This window comes from Eriocheir sinensis, unplaced genomic scaffold (genome assembly GCF_024679095.1).
Source record: "Eriocheir sinensis breed Jianghai 21 unplaced genomic scaffold, ASM2467909v1 Scaffold1511, whole genome shotgun sequence".
Taxonomy (NCBI): domain Eukaryota; kingdom Metazoa; phylum Arthropoda; class Malacostraca; order Decapoda; family Varunidae; genus Eriocheir; species Eriocheir sinensis.
Window position 1 is genome coordinate 10497 of NW_026110864.1, and position 23644 is coordinate 34140.

Genomic DNA, 23644 nt, shown 5'->3' on the forward strand with positions numbered 1-23644 from the left:
GCTGGAGTGGAGTACCAGCAGTAGCAGCGGCTTGGTGGTGGACAAGGACGGTAATGCTGTTCGCGTACCAAACGCGTATGGCACAGTTCAGGGTTGCCAGCATTACAATTCAGTGTCCTATATTTATATATAAATGGAAATATACACAAATAGAAAAATAAAGATCCACAATTGCGTTTGTATATTTTTCTTTACTAATCTTTACTAAGAGATCAACTAAATGGCTTAGATTTTTTTATTATAATACGTTGTCTGGCTGTAGCCTCCAGTAGCTATAGACAAGTTTGATACAGCATTGGCAGTCAGGACTACTACATTTGAATAATTATATAATACACAAGCAAAAATTCGCAACTATCCCTCAACTAATATGTGATTGTATATCCTAGAATTGAAAATTGACTGTTTTAAGTTCGAGGACTTGGCGACCCCAGGAAAAACGCTTGGCGACCCCATTTGGGGTCGCGACCCCAGGGTTGGGAACCACTGGATTAGATAGTTAGTGTAGCTTGTCACAAACAGCCTCGTAAGGACCAGCAGGTCTGCTGTTGTTTGTCCTTCCTTTGTGTTCCTTTGAGAGGAGCACCGGGGGGCAGCATGGGCCAAGCAAGTCATACATCACGGCAGCCACTATAAAAAAAAAAAAATTGCCTGCGCCGCTAACGGGCTGGGGTCGAGCAAGAGGCCCCTCAAGAGAGCTTGCAGGCGCTATTGGCAGCATGTAAAAAAAATTGTTAAGTTTGCTTGATATAACGTTGCTGTCTGACTTACGTCACTTACTGAGAGTTTTGAATGTTTACTGTTGACTCATCAGTCTAGCTGTTGGTTAATGATAAATTTGGTGCCATTATTAAACTTTGCATTTTGTTTTCATAAAATATTTCGTAAATTTAACTTAGTGTGTTACTGGACCATGCTTCCCCGGCCCCGCTGCCCAGGCCGTGTGTTCCCTCGGGCGGGTCATAGGGCGTGTCCTCGAGCAGCAGGCCCCACCCGTAGAAAAGTGCCCGGGTGAGCTTCATCGGGTGCTTCTCCACGCCAGTTTGTACGATCCTGAGCAAGGCCCAGAGTGTTAGGCTCCACACCATGACGCCGGCCACCATGGAGACCCAGACAGTACCTGAGGAAGAAATGACGCATGGCACCAACGCTTGACTGAACACACACACACACACACACACACACACACACACACACCCCAAGCGTCTCAACCAGCCCAGACACAGACACATCCTCCCACCCACAGTGAACCGCCCTCAGCACTCAGTGAGACATCACAACATTATTGCCCCGATACGGGCACGGACTGACCGCTACAAGAACAGCGCCGTGCCCGTGATGGTCAAGTATATCAACAATGCAAATTAAGAGCAGCACTATTTGTATGTTTTGTAAATATTTTTCATTAGCACTTATTGTTGTTGTGATTATTATTGTTATTATTATTATGAATATTATTATGACTATGATTATTATTATTATTATTATTATTATTATTATTATTATTATTATTATTATCATTATTATTATTATCTTTACTCTGATTATTGCTATTATTGTTATTTCTATTTTCCTTTTTAGTTTCAGTCATAATACTTTGATCATTTGTCTGATTCATTTTATTTCATCTTCCATTGATGTATATTTTCAGCTCTAGGGCTGCCTGGTACTTCATGAAATAAACCGTTTATTATTATTATTATTATTATTATTATTATTATTACACACACACACACACACACACACACACACACACACACACACACACACACACACACACACACACACACACACACACACACACACAAACTTTAGGAAAGCAAAGTGAACTTTAACATTGCATTGAGACAATATTTTCAAAAATAAAATACTATACTTAATTATTCCAGTCGTACTGCTTCATATACGAATAACTGTGTGTCTACTTCAATATTTGCCGAGCAGTGTGAAATAGCCCTTCAGTTTTGGCAGGAACCGGAGCTGCTTTCGACGAGTCCTAATAATGAAAGGTTTCACGTGGCCACTTGAAACACTTTTTTATATACTCAAGGGAAGAGGAGTACGGCCGCCGTAGCTTTAAATTGCACCGACGGTCTTGCTTAGGCTGTGCACGTGTTGTGTGTAAGAGTAACATAATTATCATAAGAAGATTTCAAGATGATCGGACAAAAAAATATTTTACAAAAAATGACGCTGGCTATTTGTCCTCAGCAAGTTCCTTCTTACCCGCACATCGATACTTTTCTATCATCCTAACAAGCTTATGTGATTTGAACTGATTTCCTTTTCAATATGTTTTCATTTATCATTTGAATGTTTTTACATAGCATGGAAAAAACATGACGTTTAAAAAAAATCTAATCACATATATTTCTCCTTTAAAATTTGAACTTATAAAAGTTTTATTGATTTCATGCAAACCTGACAACACCGTTAGCCAGACCGATGTATTTATCTGACAATGTATGAGAGAGAGAGAGAGAGAGAGAGAGAGAGAGAGAATGTTATAGAGTAGGTAGGAAGACACCTACCGAACGGGCGCAAGCCACTCCCGGTGAGGTATATATGGGAGGTAAGAAGGGAGCTGAAGCCCTCCAAAGACCCTTCCCATGTCCTCACTAACCGTTTCCCTATTGTCTCACCAACACCGGAGAGTAGTTCAGCATGCTCTCTAAAGACAGATCCTCTCTTTATCCACACCACACTACATTCACACAACATATACACCTTTTCCCAAAATTCAAATTTCAAAATGACGCACCTACACCAAGCCTCGGAGTCCCCGCCTGGGGGGGGGGACCACAAATTCCCCCAGAGAGGACTCCCCTTCTGGCTGCCGACCCGAGAGGTGTCTTGATAACTCCTCGAACCTCTTTCTTCTCAATTTCTGCAACATTCCCGGTCTTCGTTCTAATTTTCTTTCAGTGGAACATCATCTCTCCTCCTCTAAACCTCACCTTCTCTTCCTTACTGAAACACAGGTTTCTGAGGCTACTGACAGCAATCTCTACTCTGTTCCCTCCTACTATCTCTATCCTAAATTTCAATCCAAAGCTGGATGTTGCGCCTACGTGCGCAACGACATCACTTGCTCTCGTGCCCACAACCTTGACTCTTCTGAATTTTCTACCATCTGGCTAAGACTTCATTGTCATTCTATTACTAAATACATCTGTGCTGTTTATCTCACTTAACTCTACTAACTTTGTAAAATTCTTTGACTATTTGAATTCTAAAGTGGAGCACATCTTGACCCACTCTCTCTTCGCTGAAATCTCCATCCTAGGAGATTTCAATGTTCACCACCAGCTTTGGCTTTCATCCTCTTTCACTGACCATCCTGGTGAACAAGCCTACAACTTTGCTATCCTCAACGACCTAGAGCAGTTGGTCCAGCACCCTACACGTATTCCCGACCGTCTTGGAGATCGGCCCAACATTCTAGACCTCTTCCTTACCTCAAACCCTTCTGCTTATTCTGTCAAACTGTTCTCTCCGTTGGGCTCCTCCGATCACAATCTTATTTCTGCATCCTGTCCTATCGCTCCTGTACACCCTCTGGACCCACCGAAGAGGCGATGCTTCTGGCATTTTGCTTCAGCTCGGTGGGACGACCTGAGGATGCCGTGGAATGATTATTGCTTCCAGGATAGAGACCCTCTGTGTGCTCAGGGCATCACAGAGGTGATTGTCTCTGGAATGGAGGCATACATTCCTCGTTCTTTCTCTACTCCTCACGCTAAAAAGCCTTGGTTTAATCACGCTTGTTCTCGTGCTGTCAATGATAGAGAGGTAGCTCACAAAAGGTACCAGAGCCTTCAAACTAATGCTAATTATGAACTTTACATTTCTGCCCGAAATCGTGCCAAATCTATTCTCCGACTAACCAAAATTCTTTCATTAATAGAAAATGCCAAAACCTTGCTTTCTCTAACTCTTCCCGTGACCTCTGTCATCTAGCCAAAAATATCTCCTCCAACTTCACTTCTTCATCTTTCCCTCCACTCCTCACTCCTGACGGCAACACTGCCGTCTCATCTATCTCTAAGGCTGAACTCTTCTCTCAAACATTTTCTAAAAACTCCACTCTGGACGATTCTGGGCATATTCCTCCTACTCATCCCCCCTCTGACTCCTTTATGCCTGTTATAAAGATTCTTCAAAATGATGTTTTCTATGCCCTCTCTGGCCTCAATCCTCAGAAGGCTTATGGACCTGATGGAGTGCCTCCTATTGTCCTTAAAAACTGTGCCTCCGTGCTGTCACCCTGCCTGGTCAAACTCTTTCGCCTCTGCCTGTCAACATCTACCTTTCCTTCTTGCTGGAAGTATGCCTTCATACAGTCTGTGCCTAAGAAGGGTGACCGCTCCAATCCCTCAAACTACCGTCCTATAGCTTTACTTTCTTGTCTATCTAAAGCTTTTGAATCAATCCTTAACCGGAAGATTCAAAAGCACCTTTGCACTTCTGACCTTCTATCTGATCGCCAGTATGGGTTCCGCAAGGGGCGTTCTACTGGTGATCTCCTTGCCTTCTTAACTGACTCTTGGTCATCCTCTCTTAGCCGTTTCGGTGAAACCTTTGCTATTGCGCTGGACATATCAAAAGCTTTTGATAGGGTCTGGCACAAATCTTTGCTTTCCAAACTACCCTCCTACGGTTTCTATCCTCTCTGTACCTTTATCTCCAGTTTCCTTTCTGACCGTTCTATTTCTGCTGTGGTAGACGGTCACTGTTCTTCCCCTAAACCTATTAACAGTGGTGTCCCACAGGGTTCTGTCCTATCTCCCACTCTCTTTCTGTTGTTCATTGATGATCTTCTTTCCAAAACGAACTGTCCTATCCATTCCTACGCCGATGATTCCACTCTGCATTACTCAACTTCTTTTAATAGAAGACCCACCCTACAGGAACTTAACGACTCAAGGCTGGAGGCTGCAGAACGCTTAGCCTCAGACCTTACTATTATTTCCGATTGGGGCAAGAGGAACCTGGTGTCCTTCAACTCCTCAAAAACACAGTTTCTCCACCTATCCACTCGACACAATCTTCCAAACAACTATCCCCTATTCTTTGACAACACCCAGCTATCACCTTCCTCAACACTAAACATCCTCGGTCTATCCTTAACTCAAAATCTCAACTGGAAACTTCATATCTCATCTCTTACTAAATCAGCTTCCTCGAGGCTGGGCGTTCTGTACCGTCTCTCCGCCAGTTCTTCTCCCCTGCACAGTTGCTGTCCATACACAGGGGCATTGTTCGCCCTCGTATGGAGTATGCATCTCATGTGTGGGGGGGCTCCACTCACACAGCTCTTCTGGACAGAGTGGAGGCTAAGGCTCTTCGTCTCATCAGCTCTCCTCCTCATACTGATAGTCTTCTACCTCTTAAATTCCGCCGCAATGTTGCATCTCTTTCTATCTTCTATCGATATTTCCCGCTGACTGCACTCGACTTTCTAACTGCATGCTCCCTCCGCAGCCCCGCTGCACTCGACTTTCTACTCATGCTCATCGCTATACTGTCCAAACCCCTTATGCAAGAGTTAACCAGCATCTTCACTCTTTCATCCCTCACGCTGGTAAACTCTGGAACAATCTTCCTTCATCTGTATTTCCTCCTGCCTACGACTTGAACTCTTTCAAGAGGAGGGTATCAGGACATCTCTCCTCCCGTATTTGATCTTGTTATCGACCACCTCTTTTGTTTCTTTTTTAGGAGCAGCGAGTAGCGGGCTTTTTTTTATTATTGTTTTCTTTTTTTGTGTGCCCTTGAGCTGCCTCCTGTGTTGTGAAAAAAAAAAAAAAAAATCCTCTCTTTGCCGTTACGGTGAAATTTTCTCTGTTGAGCTAGACATATCGAAAGCCTTCGATAGAGTCTGGCACAAGTCTTTGCTTTTTAAACTGCCCTGTTTCGGATTCTATCCCTCTCTTTGTTCCTTTATCTCCAGTTTCCTTTTCGGCCGTTCTATCTCTGCTGTGGTAGACGGTCACTGTTCTTCCCTAAACCTATCAACAGTGGTGTCCTGCAGGGCTCTGTCCTATCACCCACTCTCTTCCTGTTATTCTTCAATGATCTTCTTTCCTTAACAAACTGTCCTGTCCACTCATACGCCGACGATTCCAATCTGCATTATTCAACTTCTTTCAATAGAAGACCATCCCAACAGGAAGTACATGACTCCAGACTGGAGGCTGCAGAACGCTTAAGGGTGATGGACATGATGATTGCTATCATTTCCGGTGTTTTTTTTTTCACCTATCAAGTCGACACAATCTTCCAAACACCTATCCCCTATTCTTCGACAACACTCAGCTGTCACCATCTTCAACGCTAGATATCCTCGGTCTATCCTTAACTCAGAATCTGAACTGGAAACTTCACATCTCTTCTCTCACTAAATCAGCTTCCTCGAGGTTGGGCGTTCTGTATCGTCTCCGCCAGTTCTTCTCCCCCGCACAGTTGCTATCCATATACAGGGGCCTTGTCCGCCCTTGTATGGAGTATGCATCTCACGTGTGGGGGGGCTCCACTCACACAGCTCTTCTGGACAGAGTGGAGTCTAAGGCCTTCGTCTCATCAGCTCTCCTCTTCTGACTGATAATCTTCTACCTCTTAATTTCCGTCGCGATTGTGCCTGCCTCTCTTTCTATCTTCTATCGATATTTTCACGCTGACTGCTCCTCTGAACTTGCTAAATGTATGCCTCCCCCACTCCCGCGGCCTCGCCTCACACGGCTTTCTAATCAACTGATCCCTATACTGTCCAAACCCCTTATGCAAAAGTTAACCAGCATCTTCACTCTTTCATCCCTCACGCTGGTAAACTCTGGAACAATCTTCCTTTAACTGTATTTCCTCCTGCCTACGACTTGAACTCTTTCAAGAGGAGGGTATCTGGACACCTCTCCTCCCGAAATTGACTTCTCTTTTTGGACACTCCTCTGTACTCTATTCAGGAGCAGTAAGTAGCGGTTGTTTTTTTTCATTATTGTTTTTTTATCCGCCTTGAACTGTCTCCTTTTCTGTAAAAAAAAAAAAAAGTTTCTTCGAGTATGTATGGGTGTGCGTACGTGTGCATGCGTCTACTGCTACCTGTATACTGTTATACATTCATCAATTTTATTTGAAGCACGATGACTTTTTTTCAGGTTACGAGTCTGTATGCAGCCTTCCCCTTAGACAGTTTGTCATGGACGCCTATAACAAATAAAAGCTGATTTGGTTTAAAGCGTATTTCTATACATCCTTTTTGTTGTGTATATGCTGCGATTGGCTGACTGCCGGTACATAACAACTGTTCCACCATCGTTGCTTACTGCTAACCATAATATGGAGATATGCTGTGGGAAAAACAAGTTCCTTAATATGATGAACCTAACCACTGGAATCGTGTTTAATAAGGCAAACACAACATACAAATAGAGCAACATAAGCCTAGGTTAATTAATGGTAATCCATCTATATATTACATAGGTGCCGTGCATATACCACTGTAAACCACACGGAACACATATAATAATAATAATAACAATAACAACAACGAATAGCATAAATCCGCATTGTTTACGTGTTTCGCATCGTTTACGGACGCATTGTTTACGTATTTCGCATCGTTTACGGTCGCATTGTTTACGTTTTTCACATCGTTTAAGGGCGTATTGTTTACGTTTTTCGCATCGTTTACGGGCGCATTGTTTACGTTTTTCGCATCGTTTACGGTCGCATTGTTTACGTTTTTCGCATCGTTTACGGGCGCATTGTTTACGTTTTTCGCATCGTTTACGGGCGCATTGTTTACGTTTTTCGCATCGTTTACGGGCGCATTGTTTACGTGTTTCGCATCGTTTACGGGCGCATTGTTTACGTGTTTCGCATCGTTTACGGGCGCATTGTTCACGGGCGTCTAAGTAACGGAAGTCTCGGGACGAGGGGGCAGTGGAGGAGGCCCCTTCCGCGAAGGTGTCGCCGGCCTGCTCCTCGACTGGACCGGGGCCGGCAGCCTCCTCCTCTTCGTACCCCGCGCGTTTTGTGTGCCAGTCAGTGTGTTTTTAATGGACTCAGTCTTGTGTTTGTGTGTGCCAGTCAGTGTGTTTTGAGGGACTCAGTCTTGTCTTTTTTTTTTTTTTACAACAGAGGAGGCAACTCAAGGGCACACACACAAAAAAAAACAAAAATAAAAAAAAGCCCGCTACTCGCTGCTCCTAAAAAAGAAACAAAAGAGGTGGCCGAAAACAAGATCAAATACGGGAGGAGAGATGTCCTGATACCCTCCTCTTGAAAGAGTTCAAGTCGTAGGCAGGAGGAAATACAGATGAAGGAAGATTGTTCCAGAGTTTACCAGCGTGAGGGATGAAAGAGTGAAGATGCTGGTTAACTCTTGCATAAGGGGTTTGGACAGTATAGGGATGAGCATGAGTAGAAAGTCGAGTGCAGCGGAGCCAGGGAGGGGAGGCATGCAGTTAGCAAGTTCAGAAAAGAAGGCATGTGACAAAGTTCAACATTCAAGTCTGATTTTGAAACTAGAAAATAAAGGAGGATTGAGAGGGAAAATGAAGAGCTGGATGGAAAGCTACTTAAGAGGAAGAGAGATGAGAACCATGGTTAAGGACACTAGATCGGAATGGAGAACGGTGAAAAGTGGAGTGCCCCAGGGGTCGGTTTTAGCACCAGTACTCTTCCTAGTCTATATTAATGATATGCCAGAGGGAGTAAACAGCTACATGAGCCTGTTTGCAGATGATGCTAAACTGCAAAGACATATAAGAAACAGTGAAGACTGCAAGGAGCTGCAAGAAGACCTAAACAAGATTTGGAAATGGAGTCAGAAATGGGATATGAAATTCAACGTGAAGAAATGTCATATTATGGAAATGGGAAAAAGTGTAGAAAGACCAAAATGGACATATAAAATGGGAGATGGTGAAACATTAAAGAAAGTAAATGAAGAGAGAGACCTGGGAGTAATAATGCAAGATTATATGCAACCAGAAAGTCATATAAATCGGATCTTCGGTGATACATATAACATGGTGAGAAATATAGGTATAGCATTCCACTACATGGACAAAGAATTGATGAAAAAAATAATTACTACTATGATCAGACCTAAACTAGAATACGCGGAAACACAAAAAAACTAGAAAGAATACAGAGGATGGCAACAACAATGGTACCAGAACAGGAGGGACTGACATATGAAGAGAGACTAAAGGCAATGGAACTACCTTCACTAGAACAAAGAAGAGAAAGAGGAGACCTAATACAAATATATAGGCTATTGAGTAAAATGGAAGAAGTGGATAACGAGAATTGCTACTAAGAGAGGAACCTTCCAGCAGGAACATAGTAAAAAGTTGAGGAAGGGAAGATGCTCAAGAGACATAAAGAAATATAGCTTCCCATAAAGAAAAATAGAGGTTTGGAACAGACTAAGTGAAGAAATAGTATCGGCGAAGAGTGTGCAGAGCTTCAAGGAAAAGTTGGATAATTATAGATACGGAGACGGGACCACACGAGCGTAAGCCCAGGCCCTGTAAAATTACAACTAGGTAAATACACACACACTGACCGAGGTCAGACGTGGGGCGCAGCGCGCCGAAAGGAGAAGCCAGGGCCCAGCCTGTTGGCCTCCCCCCCTTCCCCTTCCCCTACTTCCCCCTCTCCCATTTCATTAAAATCCCAACTCCGTAAGAAACTTTTGTGCCATCAAGCTCTATCGCGGTGACAGACAGTGAGAGCAGTGCGTTTGTGGTGCCGTTAAGACACTGAAGAGGAAATGGCCAGTGTGACGGCGCCGCGGCCTTACCATCCGGCCAACTCCCCAGGTCCTCCCAGGTACACCAGCCCGATCATCATCCGGCTCGGTTAAGTCGGTTCAGGTGCAGTGCAGTGTTGAGGCCCGTCACTCAGGTGGAGGCATGGGTGAGGCAACCAGCACTCCCCTCAACATAAAAGGCTGTGCAGACCCGGTGCGTGACGACAGACGTTCCCACGCCTGCTCTCTCGCTTGTCATCCTCTTCCCTTCTTGTCTCGCCGGCTGGATGCAGATTAGATCAACGCTAAGCCCATAAGCTGAGTGACGGTCGAAACCGCCTCTACCTGCACCCTGCCCCCCATCAGCCGCGACCTGACCCTTTCTGACCGGGGGTGACCTGGAGCTTAACACCTGACACACCACCCAGAAGACTGCCGCACAAACACACTGCATTCCAACACCGCACCTCCTCCCCCCAGCCCTAAACATTTTCATCACAACTTTCCCAGTGTTAACCACAGACCCCGATACCTCTTTCATACTGTACTTTTCCCCTTTTTATTGTACTTCAATATTATATATGTAACGTGTATATTTTCAGCTTAACAGCTGCTATCTCTTAATAAACCGATTATTATTATTATTATTATTATTATTATACACACACACGCGCAAGAGCTCCAGCCATTAGATATGTGTAGCTCCATGCACAGCTACAGAACGAGCACACAGCCGTGCACAGCCTACACAGCGCACCTAACATAACACCTTGTCTTCACACACATCAAAAGCGCCTGAAGACACTGAAAGACGCTGTGCCTAAACCCCCCAAAATATTTAGGAGGCACATAATCTCAGAACATCAACTCCAGGCATTAGTTGCAGGGCCGAGGTGTCCAGTATGAGGCGTAGAGGCAACGCTTGTGTCATATCTGCAGTCCTCAAGCTGGACGCAAGCTTTAGCGTGACACCACCCAGACTCCTCCGGTTACAAAGGACAAGTTCACAGAGTTCTATTTGGTGCAAGTGTAGCTTAGCTGTGTGGGGCGTGCAGCAAGGTGCAGGATTCCTGGGCCAAAACTTCAGCGCAGGCACGCAGCACTGCACCTTTCTGCACCAGTAGATATTGAAGTGAATCTCTAAGAATAATGGAGACGTGGCCATTGAGGTCAGCTTGGATGCCACGAGGCCACGGGTCTTGTGTGCTTCGTGACAGGAGCTTACACCAGGACCATCATAAGAGTATTTCTGCCATGATAATCGTCATGGAAAGTCTGGTGCCACGGAGAAGGAGGGCGCTGTGGTTTCACCAAAGAAGAGTGTGTCAGTCACATATGCAGTGTCCTAGGCAGTGCTGACAGATGATGGGACTGACTGTCTGTCATAATGCCACGGGAAGGCAATTTCTGGCGACTGTGGCACCACATGCCAGGCTGAAAAGGATATATATATCTATATATATATATATATATATATATATATATATATATATATATATATATATATACATATATATAAATATATATAAATATATATATATATATATATATATATATATATATATATATATATATATATATATATATATATATATATATATATATATATATATATATATATATATATATATATATATATATATATATATATATATATATATATATATATATATATATATATATATATATATATATATCAATCATCAGAACTCTTATGGACCTGATGTAGTGCCTCTTAGTGACCTTAAAAACTGTGCCTCCGTGCTGTCACCCTGCCTGGTCAAACTCTTTCGCCTCTGCCTGTCAACATCTACCTTTCCTTCTTGCTGGAAGTATGCCTTCATACAGCCTGTGCCTAAGAAGGGTGACCGCTCCAATCCCTCAAACTACCGTCCTATAGCTTTACTTTCTTGTCTATCTAAAGCTTTTGAATCAATCCTTAACCGGAAGATTCAAGCACCTTTCCACTTCTGACCTTCTATCTGATCGCCAGTATGGGTTCCGCAAGGGGCGTTCTACTGGTGATCTCCTAGCCTTCTTAACCGACTCTTGGTCATCCTCTCTTAGCCGTTTCGGTGAAACTTTTGCTATTGCGCTGGACATATCAAAAGCTTTTGATAGGGTCTGGCACAAATCTTTGCTTTCTAAACTACCCTCCTACGGTTTCTATCCTTCTCTCTGTACCTTTATCTCCAGTTTCCTTTCTGACCGTTCTATTTCTGCCGTGGTAGACGGTCACTGTTCTTCCCTAAATCTATTAACAGTGGTGTCCCACAGGGTTCTGTCCTATCTCCCACTCTTTTTCTGTTGTTCATTGATGATCTTCTTTCCAAAACGAACTGTCCTATCCATTCCTACGCCGATGATTCCACTCTGCATTACTCAACTTCTTTTTAATAGAAGACCCACCCTTCAGGAACTTAACGACTCAAGGCTGGAGGCTGCAGAACGCTTAGCCTCAGACCTTACTATTATTTCCGATTGGGGCAAGAAGAACCTGGTGTCCTTCAACGCCTCAAAAACACAGTTTCTCCACCTATCCACTCGACACAATCTTCCAAACAACTATCCCCTATTCTTTGACAACACCCAGCTATCACCTTCCTCAACACTAAACATCCTCGGTCTATCCTTAACTCAAAATCTCAACTGGAAACTTCATATCTCATCTCTTACTAAATCAGCTTCCTCGAGGCTGGGCGTTCTGTACCGTCTCCGCCAGTTCTTCTCCCCTGCACAGTTGCTGTCCATATACAGGGGCCTTGTCCGCCCTCGTATGGAGTATGCATCTCATGTGGGGGGGGGCCTCCACTCACACAGCTCTTCTGGACAGAGTGGAGGCTAAGGCTCTTCGTCTCATCAGCTCTCCTCCTCATATTGATAGTCTTCTACCTCTTAAATTCCGCCGCAATGTTGCCTCTCTTTTTATCTTCTATCGATATTTCCACGCTGACTGCTCTTCTGAACTTGCTAACTGCATGCCTCCCCCTCCCGCGGCCCAGCTGCACTCGACTTTCTACTCATCCTCATCCCTATACTGTCCAAACCCTTATGCAAGAGTTAACCAGCATATTCACACTTTCATCCCCACCGCTGGTAAACTCTGGACCAATCTTCCTTCCTCTGTATTTCCTCCTGCCTATGACTTGAACTCTTTCAAGAGGAGTGTGTCAGGACACCTCTCCTCCTGTATTTGATCTTCCTTTCGGCCACCTTTTTGTTTTACTTTAGAGCAGCAGTAGCAGGCTTTTTTTTTATTATTGTTTTCTTTTTTTGTTGCCCTTGAGCTGCCTCCGTTGTTGTATAAAAAAAAAAATATATATATATATATATATATATATATATATATATATATATATATATATATATATATATATATATATATATATATGTATATATATATATATATATATATATATATATATATATATATATATATATATATATATATATATATATATATATATATATATATATATATATATATATATATATATATATACTGGCATCTGTGTTCATCAGACAGACATCAGATGTGTCCCAAGGTGCATATTCGTGGTACTTTCTCAACAGAGCTGAGCCCCGCAATGACACAGACGCCTGACAGTCACAAATCAAGGAACCTGTACTTGGCAAAAATCCCTCTGGAAAAGTTGACACTAATCCGAGGGGTCTACAAGGAACTTAACGCTCCAGACCTATTGCGGAGGTGCTTGAACCCTAATGAGTCACTAAGTATGCTGGACTATTCAGTGACTCTTGTCCAGGGTTACTACACTGGAACACAACACTGGCAAGGAAGCCAACACATGGCAAACCTGGCGACAATGAGGCCTTCTGTCACCCTGGGCTATTACTATGCCCTGCACTAAGATGCCAGCCATACACTAGAATGCAATGTGAATGTGGCATAACACTCAGGCATGATACAGAGAGGGCTAGAATACCGCCTCTATTGTACTTGAGTTTCTTGTGTGGCTCTAGAATGTGGTGCAGCATGACAAAATAACACCTGGTACAATTGACTTGAGTTTCTTGCATGTATATAGAGTGTAGTGTACTCACCTCCACAGTGTCCTGGGGAAGAGGAGGTCACTCTTGCTAGTGACGGGGCCGCTCCAATGTGCCTGATGGAGACCAGTCACGCACAGCCTGGCGGACGGTGGACTGAACCTTCTCCACGTCTAACCTGAAATAGATAATATATAAGTAGATAAACACTCATAACTCCACTCTCCTCCTGTTTCACCATATATACAGCCTTCCTCCCTTTCCTTATACACCATTTATACTTTCTTCCTCTCCCTCTCTTTCACCGTGAAGGAGGAAATGTACGCGAGGAAGCCAGGCCGAGGGATAAGTAAATATCGGTGCCTGTAGTAGTCTAGTTGTAGCATGTCTGAGCCGTGAGGAAGGACGTGTAATTGAGGCAGGAAGGAAGGGTCTTCACTCATCATGTTGGAAGAAAGATAAACTGAGAAGGGAAACAGAATGATATAGAAATTACAAAGGCCAAACTCACGACCCTCAGTTCACCTCACCCCGGGCTGCGGCTGCTTCTCAGACATGGCGTCCACAACCCTGCCGGTGAGCCTGACCATCTCGGCAGCCGACCCCCCTCTCCGGCACCTTCTTCAGGGAGTGAGTGCTGCCTGCAATGGATTAAACTTATAGTGATTCATGTAGCCAGGGCTGTTTGCTTGTAAAGGAGTGCAAAGCCCTCATCTTTGGTGAGTGGCAGATGCAGTACACTCCAGCATGCATCAGACCAGCACTTGCAACAGATACCAAGGGAACCTCATTACCCTGCATGGGCCCAGAAAACTCATCCACACCGTCACAGGGGCACTCAGATTTGGTATTTACTTGTCTGTCTCTCTGGGAAATGTGGCAGCAGAGTTGGCTTCCCACACTTGATATACACAAAGCCAAGGTTATATTCTGGGCCCAAAAAACTCATCCACACTGTCACAGGGGCACTCAGATTTGGTATTTACTTGTCAGTCTCTCTGAGGAATGTGGCAGCAGAGTTGGCACCCCACACTTGATGGAACAAATATATACACAGCAAAGGTTATTCTTGAGGCCTGGAACACTCCTCTAAACTGTAACTCTAACACCAGTGATGACCTAAACTTTCTTATCAACTCTACAGTCACATCTATACGGATTTGCTCCTTCGCCCACAAGACGTGATGAAGCAAGGAAGCAAGACACACTGGCATTACTAAGCACTCTGGGTTCTTGTTAGGGCCAGTTGTTAAGGCCAGAAAGGAGCTACGTCAGGTTGCCAGGAGTGTTTTACTCATTCACAGCGCACAAGCCTTAACTGCACAACTATCGCCAGGCTCACGAGACCAACCATGGAAACCCTGACAACTTCCACTAGAACCACGCACACACACACACACACACACACACACACACACACACACACACACACACACACACACAGGAAAGGAGGAAGGATGGAAAGTGTCTTATACGAATATCAATGGAATAGGGTCATCATGGATAGAGTTTAACGACTATTTGAGAGACAGAACCTGATATTGTGGGGCTGACAGAAACTAAGTTGTATGACTCAGTTGAGGTGGTGGGGATTGGAGAAGGTGCATACAATATATGGAGGAGAGACAGATAGAGAAAACAGGGAGGAGGTGTGGTGCTGATGGTAAGGAAAGGCATTAGGGTGGAAGAGGTGATTGAGGGTGAAGGCTTGGCAGAGGTACTGAAAGTGAAAATTGTGGGTGCTGAAGGAAGAAGGAGGCAGTATGTAGTAGGGTATGTGCCACCAAGAACCAATGCATGGAAGGCCCGAGAATATGAACAAATGATACAGGACACAGTGAGTTGCCTGGATGGAATGTTGAGAAGGGGTGAGAGAATATTTTTAATGGGTGATTTTAATTGCAAAGAGATAGAATGGGAGGATTGGCATACGCGGGGAACCGAAGAGTCGTGGGGAGGAAGACTCCTGCGATGCTTCTGGCATTTTGCTTCAGCTCAGTGGGACGACCTGAGGGTGCACTTTTCCGATTTCCCGTGGAATGATTACTGCTTCCAGGAGAGAGACCCCTCTGTGTGTGCCCAGCGTATCTCAGAGGTGATTGTCTCTGGAATGGAGGCATACATTCCACGTTCTTCCTCTACTCCTCATGCTAAAAAGCCTTGGTTTAATCATGCTTGTTCTCATGATATTAAAGATAGAGAGGCAGCTCACAAAAGGTTCCAGAGCCTTCGAACTCCCGCTAACTATGACTTTTACATTTCAGCCCGGAATCGTGCCAGATCTGTTCTCCGACTAACTAAAACTTCTTTTATCAATAGAAAATGTCAACACCTTGCTTCTTCTAATTCTTCCCGTGACTTCTGGCATCTAGCCAAAAATATCTCCTCCAATTTCACTTCTTCCTCTTTCCCTCCTCTCCTTAACCCTGACGCCAGCACTGCCGCCTCACCTGTCTCTAAGGCTGAACTCTTCGCTCAAACTTTCTGTAAGAGCTTCACCTTGGACGATTCTGGGCATATTCCTCCTACTCATCCCCCCTCTGACTCCTTTATGCCTGTTATTAAGATTCTTCCAAATGATGTTTTCTATACCCTCTCTGGCCTCAACTCTCAGAAGGCTTATGGACCTGATGGAGTGCCTCCTATTGTCCTTAAAAACTGTGCTTCTGTGCTGACACCCTGCCTGGTCAAACTCTTTCGTCTCTGCCTATCAACATATCTTTCCTTCCTGCTGGAAGTATGCCTTTGTACAGCCTGTGCCTAAGAAGGGTGACACTTCCGTTCCCTCAAACTACCGCCCTGTAGCTTTACTTTCCTGTCTATCTAAAGCTTTTGAATCAATCCTTAGCCGGAAGATTCAAAAGCACCTTTCCACTTCTAACCTTCTATCTGATCGCCAGTATGGATTCCGCAGGGGGCGTTCTACTGGCGATCTTCTTGCTCTCTTAACTGACTCTTGGTCATCCTCTCTTAGCAGTTTCGGTGAAACTTTCTCTGTTGGGCTAGACATATCGAAAGCCTTCGATAGAGTCTGGCACCAGTCATTGCTTTATAAACTGCCCTCTTTCGGATTCTATCCCTCTCTGTTCCTTTATCTCCAGTTTCCTTTCCGGCCGTTCTATCTCTGCGGTGGTAGACGGTCACTGCTCTTCCCCTAAACCTATCAACAGTGGCGTTCCACAGGGCTCTGTCCTATCACCCACTCTCTTCCTGTTATTCATCAATGATCTCCTTTCCATAACAAACTATCCTGTCCACTTGTGCGCCGACGAATCCACTCTGCGTTATTCAACTCCTTTCAATAGAAGACCATCACAACAGGAAGTACACGACTCCAGACTGGAGGCTGCAGAACGCTTAACCTCAGACCTTGCTATCATTTCCGATTGGGGCAGAAGGAACCTTGTGTCCTTCAATGCCTCAAAAACTCAATTTCTCCACCTACCAACTCGACACAATCTTCCAAACACCTATCCCCTATTCTTCGACAACACTCAGCTGTCACCTTCTTCAACACTAAATATCCTCGGTCTATCCTTAACTCAAAATCTTAACTGGAAACTTGATGTCTCTATCGCTAAATCAGCTTCCTCGAGGTTGGCCGTTCTGTATCGTCTCCGCCAGTTCTTCTCCCTTCGCAGTTGCTATCCATATACAGGGGCCTTGTCCGCCCTCGTATGGAGTATGCATCTCACGTGTGGGGGGGCTCCACTCACACAGCTCTTCTGGACAGAGTTGAGGCTAAGGCTCTTCGTCTCATCATCTCTCCTCCTCCTACTAATAGTCTTCTATCTCTTAAAGTCCGCCGCAGTGTTGCCTCTCTTTCTATCTTCTATCGATATTTCCACGCTGACTGCTCTTCTGAACTTGCTAACTGCATGCCTCCCCCCCCTCCCGCGGCCCCGCTGCACACGACAGTCTACTCATGCTCATCCCTATACTGTAAAAACCCCTGATGCAAGAGTTAACCAGCATCTTCAGTCTTTCATCCCTCACGCTGGTAAACTCTGGAACAATCTTCCTTCATCTATATATCCTCCCTACGACTTGAACTCTTTCAAGAGGAGGATATCAGGACACCTCTTCTCCCGAATTTGACATTGCTTTCGGCCACCTCTTTTGATTCTTTTTTGGGAGCAGTGAGTAGCGGGCTTTTTTTATTATTGTTTTCTTTTTTTTGTGTGCCCTTGAGCTGCCTCCTTTATTGTAAAACATTTTTTTTTTAAAATGGCAATGGAACATGTGCTGACGCAATGGATTAAGGAACATACTAGATTCGGGAAAGAAGGAGAGGCATCAAGACTAGACCTGGTTTTTAGCATGGAACCAGAAGTAATAGAAAATATTAAAATAGATTGCCCAATAGCAAAGAGTGACCATGCGATTGTGGAATTTGAAGTTAAAGAAAAGAGAACGATTGACCGAAAAGAGGATCACAAAATAGGGAGAAGTAACTACTCTAAGGCAGACTTTGTTAATATGAGAACTTTTTTTGAAAATATTGAGTGGGCTGTACAAAGCCCAAAGTACAAAAGACAATTGAGAGGAGTTTTAAAGCTGTACAAAGAAGCCGAGAATGGATATGTCCCTAAGGTAACCAAAAGGGATGTTTGTAAAAAGGAATGGTTTAACAAAAGATGCGAGGCAGCTAGAAAAAGTAAGGAGGAAGCCTGGAAGGGATGGAGGAGACGAAGAAGAATCAACTCGTGGAACAATTTCAAACAAGCAAGGAATGAATATACAAAGATTAGAAGAGAAGAAAAACGGAAATATGAAAAAGATATAATCGACAAATGCAGAGACCAACCTAAATTATTTTATAGACATGTGAACGGCAAATTAAAGAATAGAGAAACAATCGATAAACTGAAAATGGATGGAACTACATATGAAGACCAAACAGAGATGGCAGAAGTGATGAACAATAGTTTCCATAGAGTTTTCACAAAGGAAGACGAATTCGTACAACCACCGGGCCAAGAAAGAGGAAGGATTATGCAGGAGATACAGTTAACGGTGCAGAAGGTCAAGGAAAGCTTGAACAAGCTGGATGTAAGAAAGGCGACAGGGCCGGATGAAGTATCACGGTGGATCCTGAAAGAATGTAGTGAGAAACTTGCAGAGAAACTGTACTCCATAATGAGCGCCTCTCTGAGTGAAGGAAGGGTACCACAAGATTGGAAGAGAGCAAACATAGTACCAATTTATAAAGGAGGAAAGAGAGAGGACCCATTAAATTACAGAGCGGTATCACTCACTAGTGTGGTAGCGAAGATATGTGAGAGGCTAGTTAAAAACAGGTGGTCGGATTTTTTGGAAAGTGAGAGAATTATCTCGGATTGCTATGTTATTACTCAAGGGTGACATTTAATACAAGAGAGAGAAGGCTGGGGGGATGGAGTGTACAATTACACTCGAACGGCTGGAATCACAACACGGATCAAACAACAGATAAACATGGACCCTCTTCACATACGCAGACAAGCACACAGACTTACATTTATGTACAAGATCACAAACACTCACATTGACATTGACCCACAAACATACCTACACAACACAAACAGTCAACGTACTCGTAACACACACACTCATAAATACCAAACATATCACACTAACACTGACGCATACAAGCACTCATACTTTCCACGCACCATACATGACTGGAACAGCCGCCCTCAACAGATTTTAGACTGCGGTACAATAGACTCATTCAGAAAACAAATACACACTCTCTGGTCACCACAACACACCAACACTAACGATTACACTTGATTCACTTCCCTTCCCTGCACACCCGGCTACCCCGTCCCCCCAACAGCTAACACAAATATGCGTGTTATGTACCTGTACGGCTGCCCTGCGCATCATGTATCCAGATCCAGTATGCCCGCTCCACCTGCGCCTTCCTCACTTTGTCTCACAACATGTCACTTCTTCTTGGGTGGTTTTATGGGGCTAGTTAGGCTGTAGGGCCACAGCCTCTTACTACAACATGTCACTCATCCAATAACGAGCTCGAACAGGACACAGGAAGAATGGAAGACATTTTACCTTATTTCAAGGGATCGCCGCCCCCACGCCAGCGCCTCCGCCTCCCACGCCTGCATATATTCTACTTATATAAGTGTCTCCGAGGGTTTAAATAAGGAAGTATTAGGTTTGTTATCGTCAAAATGTGGCTCTTGCTCTTGCTCTTGCTCTACAGTTCAGTTCAGTTCAGTAGTAGGCGTGGGATAAGCCTCGGCATGGCTCCCACTAGGCTGTTTCTTTAGTTGTGCTGCAGTTCCTGTGTTTTCTGTGTCCTGTTTTCCAGATAGTTTTAATATATTCTTTTCTTTCTTGTATATTTTTGATTCATTGTTCACCAAATAGTAGTGTTTCTGCTATTATTTTGTCTGTGTTGTGAGAAGTTACCTGTAAGTTAAATTTGTTTCTTATATCTTCATAACCTGTACATTCTAAAAGAAAATGTTCTAATATTTCCTTGTCAGTCATCATATGGACATCGCTCACTCTTTCCTTGGTAGCCATTTCTCCAGTTTAAACTTAGCGTGTTGGTTCTTGCTCTCATCATTAATTAACCATTAGCTGTACAGGTGACCCGTTGGGAGTCAGGCCTTCATATCGGCACACCCTGTAAAAATAAAACAACACAAGCAGTATCCATTACAAATCTTCCAATTCCCTATTTCTTACACACCACATCTTTTCCAGAAAACTCTTCATGGCTGCTATAATTCTATCATTTGCTTCATCACTCAGTCCCAGCAGCAGCAGCATCCATTCCCTCTCCGTTCTTGCAATCCTCCCATTCACTTCCCAGCCCATCAGTGCCACCCTCATCATCTCCATCCTTTCTCTCCGGTACCTCCCACACACCAGTATCACATGCACGACAGTTTCATCCACACCCCTGTCACACATCTGACACACTTTGCTGCGGGACTCAGACCACCTGTAATTTCTTGCATTCACATTCATATACTGCGCTCGAGCTTGGAAGAGAAGTTCACCACCCAGGCTTCCATCATACCAGCTGACACACTGCGGGGCTTCCTTTTCCCTGTACCACTCCAAAGTAGTCTTTCGCTCCATCGCATGCTTCCACCTCCTCAGACCGCCACCTTTCACTGCACTGTCTATCTCTCTCTTCCACTTTCTCACATCCCATTCTGGACCCTCACTGTTCCTGTCAGTCACCTTCCATTCAAAGAAACGCCTCCCTTCCTCTCTGCTCACCCACCTGACTCGCATACCACTGTCACCAACCATTCTTATGCAGTTCTTAATCCTATCATCTGAGAAATATTGCATTTGTCAAGAAATACCTGGATGATAAGACTATGAAGATGCTTATATATAATCATGTAACTAGTAAGCTGGATTATTGTAACTCACTTTATTATGGCCTTCCTAAATATCTGCAGAAGAAACTACAACTTGTTATGAACAGAGCTGCAAGGCTAATAAAGGGTCTGCCCCCCCGTGAGAGAATAGCACCTGCACTTATAGACTTGCATTGCCTACCCATCAAGGCACGAATAGTCTACAAATTATGTGTCTTGACTGATCAAGCAACGCGACTTGGTAAACCTGGATATTTGAGAAATATTCTACAGGATTTTCATTTGGACACCACCATGTCAGTGAGACACAGTACAGAACGGTATAGACTCTATGAGCCCAGGGTCAACCTGGAACTGGGTTTCAGAGCATTTGAGAAGAGTGCCCCACGGCTCTATAATGAGTTACCCGGGGACGTTAAGAACAGTGGCAGTCTGGCAACCTTCAAGAAAGCGCTGAAGACTTACTTATTCACTAAATCCTACGACTTAACAAATATGAGGATTGAGGACAACTTTAGGTGCTAATATTACTGTTATAATGTTAGCGGCGCTGTGGAGCGCTGCCACGGCGGCGGACCGGGGCCTGAAACCTCATCAACGGTAAACGGTAAACAATTAAGTAAACCTTCGATCCAATCCCATATCACCCCTCAATGCTTCCACCGCTGCATACCTTGGTGCATTCAAAGTTAGCCTCCCGATCCTATTTTGCCCTACTTCCAATTTATCCATTTCCAACTCACTCCATGTAATCACCTCCATCCCATACATCACACTCGGCACTGCTACACTCTTCCACACCTCTCTCAGCACATCATACTTACATGCTCTCATTCTTGCCGCACTTCCCAGACGGCCCACCCATTGATTCACAAGACTAATCTTCTCATTCTTTGTCCTTTCACATCCGCTCGGACTCATCCATACACCCAGGTACTTGTATGCATCTGTTTGCCCTAGCTCTGTGTCTCCTAGCCTCCAGGTCCTATTTCTTTCATCTTCTGTCCCATTCACAATCATTATCTGACTTTTCTCACTACTAAATTTCACTCCAAAATCTCTACCATACTCATTCACCACATCTAATAGTTCCTGCAGTTCCTCCGCTGACTCACTCATGACTACCACGTCATCTGCATACAGAAGCACACTTACCCTGTCTTCTCCCACTTTTACTCCTGCATTCTTTCTCCTCATCCTGGCTGCCAACTCCTCAGTATACAGACTGAAGAGAATTGGAGACAGGATGCAGCCCTTCCTGACACCTCTTTCGCTCCTCACCCACTCTGTCTCCAATGCTCCTAACCTATAGAGGTTTTGCAGGGACGTCACGAAATAGCGTCGTCTGCACCTTGTGCGTCGTCTGCAAACCCGCTGGTGGTCACCTACCCTGCAGAGTGAGCAGACGGACCACGTGTGCCCCATCCCCAAGTCACTACCCGCGGGCAAATGGCAGGACCTTCAGCATCATTTGTGTTAAGTGATTACTCGAGATCGCTTTAGGATGTTGCGAAGCTAAGATACATCGAAAAAAACAGTGCTTTTGGAGGAGGAGACTGGTAGACTGGCTGTCTAGCTGGCTGGTTGTCTGGTTGACTGGTGGGTTGCCTGGTGAGTTGATTGGCTGGCTGATTGGTAAACTAACTGTCTGTCTAACTGACCGACTGGATGGCTGACTGGTTGACTGGATGACTGACTGGGTGGCTGACTGACTTCGTGATTGATTGGCTGGCTGGCTGGTTGACTGGCTGATTGGTTGGTTGGCTGACTGTCTGGCTGATCGGTTGACTGGGTGTCCCTCTGCCTGGCCGATCTCCTGTTGCTGACCAGTGATGCCCAGGTAGGCCCAGGTAGGCAGCACAGGCAGGCAAACAGGAGAGGGAAAGTGACGACAGGTGAGGGCAGGTGACGGCAACTCACCTTACACTACGCACTCTTGGTCACTTCCATGCGTACACTTATATACTCCACCCAGCACTGAGCTCTGTCACTCTGTGCATTTTGCTTCCACTGAATTTCCTTTCCTATTTTCTTCCCGTGCTTGAGCGCCGCCATGCGTGTTTACCTCCGCCAGCTCATGTAAATCCCGTTCCATAGCCATCCCCCGCCACACAATAAGCTAGGGGACCCGGTGCAATACCTAAATGAGTATTACCTCATGTAATAATCTGATTAGTCTTGCCTGTAATATTTACCTCTGAAAAATGAGCAGTTGGTCCAGCACCCTACACGTATTCCCGTCCGTCTTGGAGATCGGCCCAACATTCTAGACCTCTTCCTTACCTCAAACCCCTCTGCTTATTCTGTCAAACTGTTCTCTCCGCTGGGCTCCTCCGATCACAATCTTATTTCTGCATCCTGTCCTATCGCTCCTGTACACCCTCTGGACCCACCGAAGAGGCGATGCTTCTGGCATTTTGCTTCAGCTCGGTAGGACGACCTGAGGATGTACTTTTCCGATTTCCCGTGGACTGATTATTGCTTCCAGGATAGAGACCCCTCTGTGTGTGCTCAGCGCATCACA

The 23644-nt window shown here is 44.6% G+C and overlaps 2 long non-coding RNA genes across 3 annotated transcripts; both read right to left on the bottom strand.

Annotated features, from left to right (window-relative positions):
• Window positions 1–944: 944 nt before the first annotated feature.
• On the bottom strand, window positions 945–19664 carry LOC126990271 (uncharacterized). 2 transcript variants are annotated; one of them, XR_007744189.1, is made up of 4 exons: window positions 19619–19664; window positions 14302–14412; window positions 13826–13949; window positions 945–1120 (listed from the first exon to the last, which is right to left on the bottom strand). It is a non-coding gene; the product is annotated as an uncharacterized LOC126990271 (long non-coding RNA). The 2 variants fall into 2 exon arrangements; XR_007744188.1 differs by lacking the exon at window positions 19619–19664 and having other exon boundaries at window positions 14302–15110.
• On the bottom strand, window positions 4676–12721 carry LOC126990270 (uncharacterized). Its single transcript, XR_007744187.1, has 2 exons — window positions 12258–12721; window positions 4676–4991 (listed from the first exon to the last, which is right to left on the bottom strand). It is a non-coding gene; the product is annotated as an uncharacterized LOC126990270 (long non-coding RNA).
• Window positions 19665–23644: the final 3980 nt, after the last annotated feature.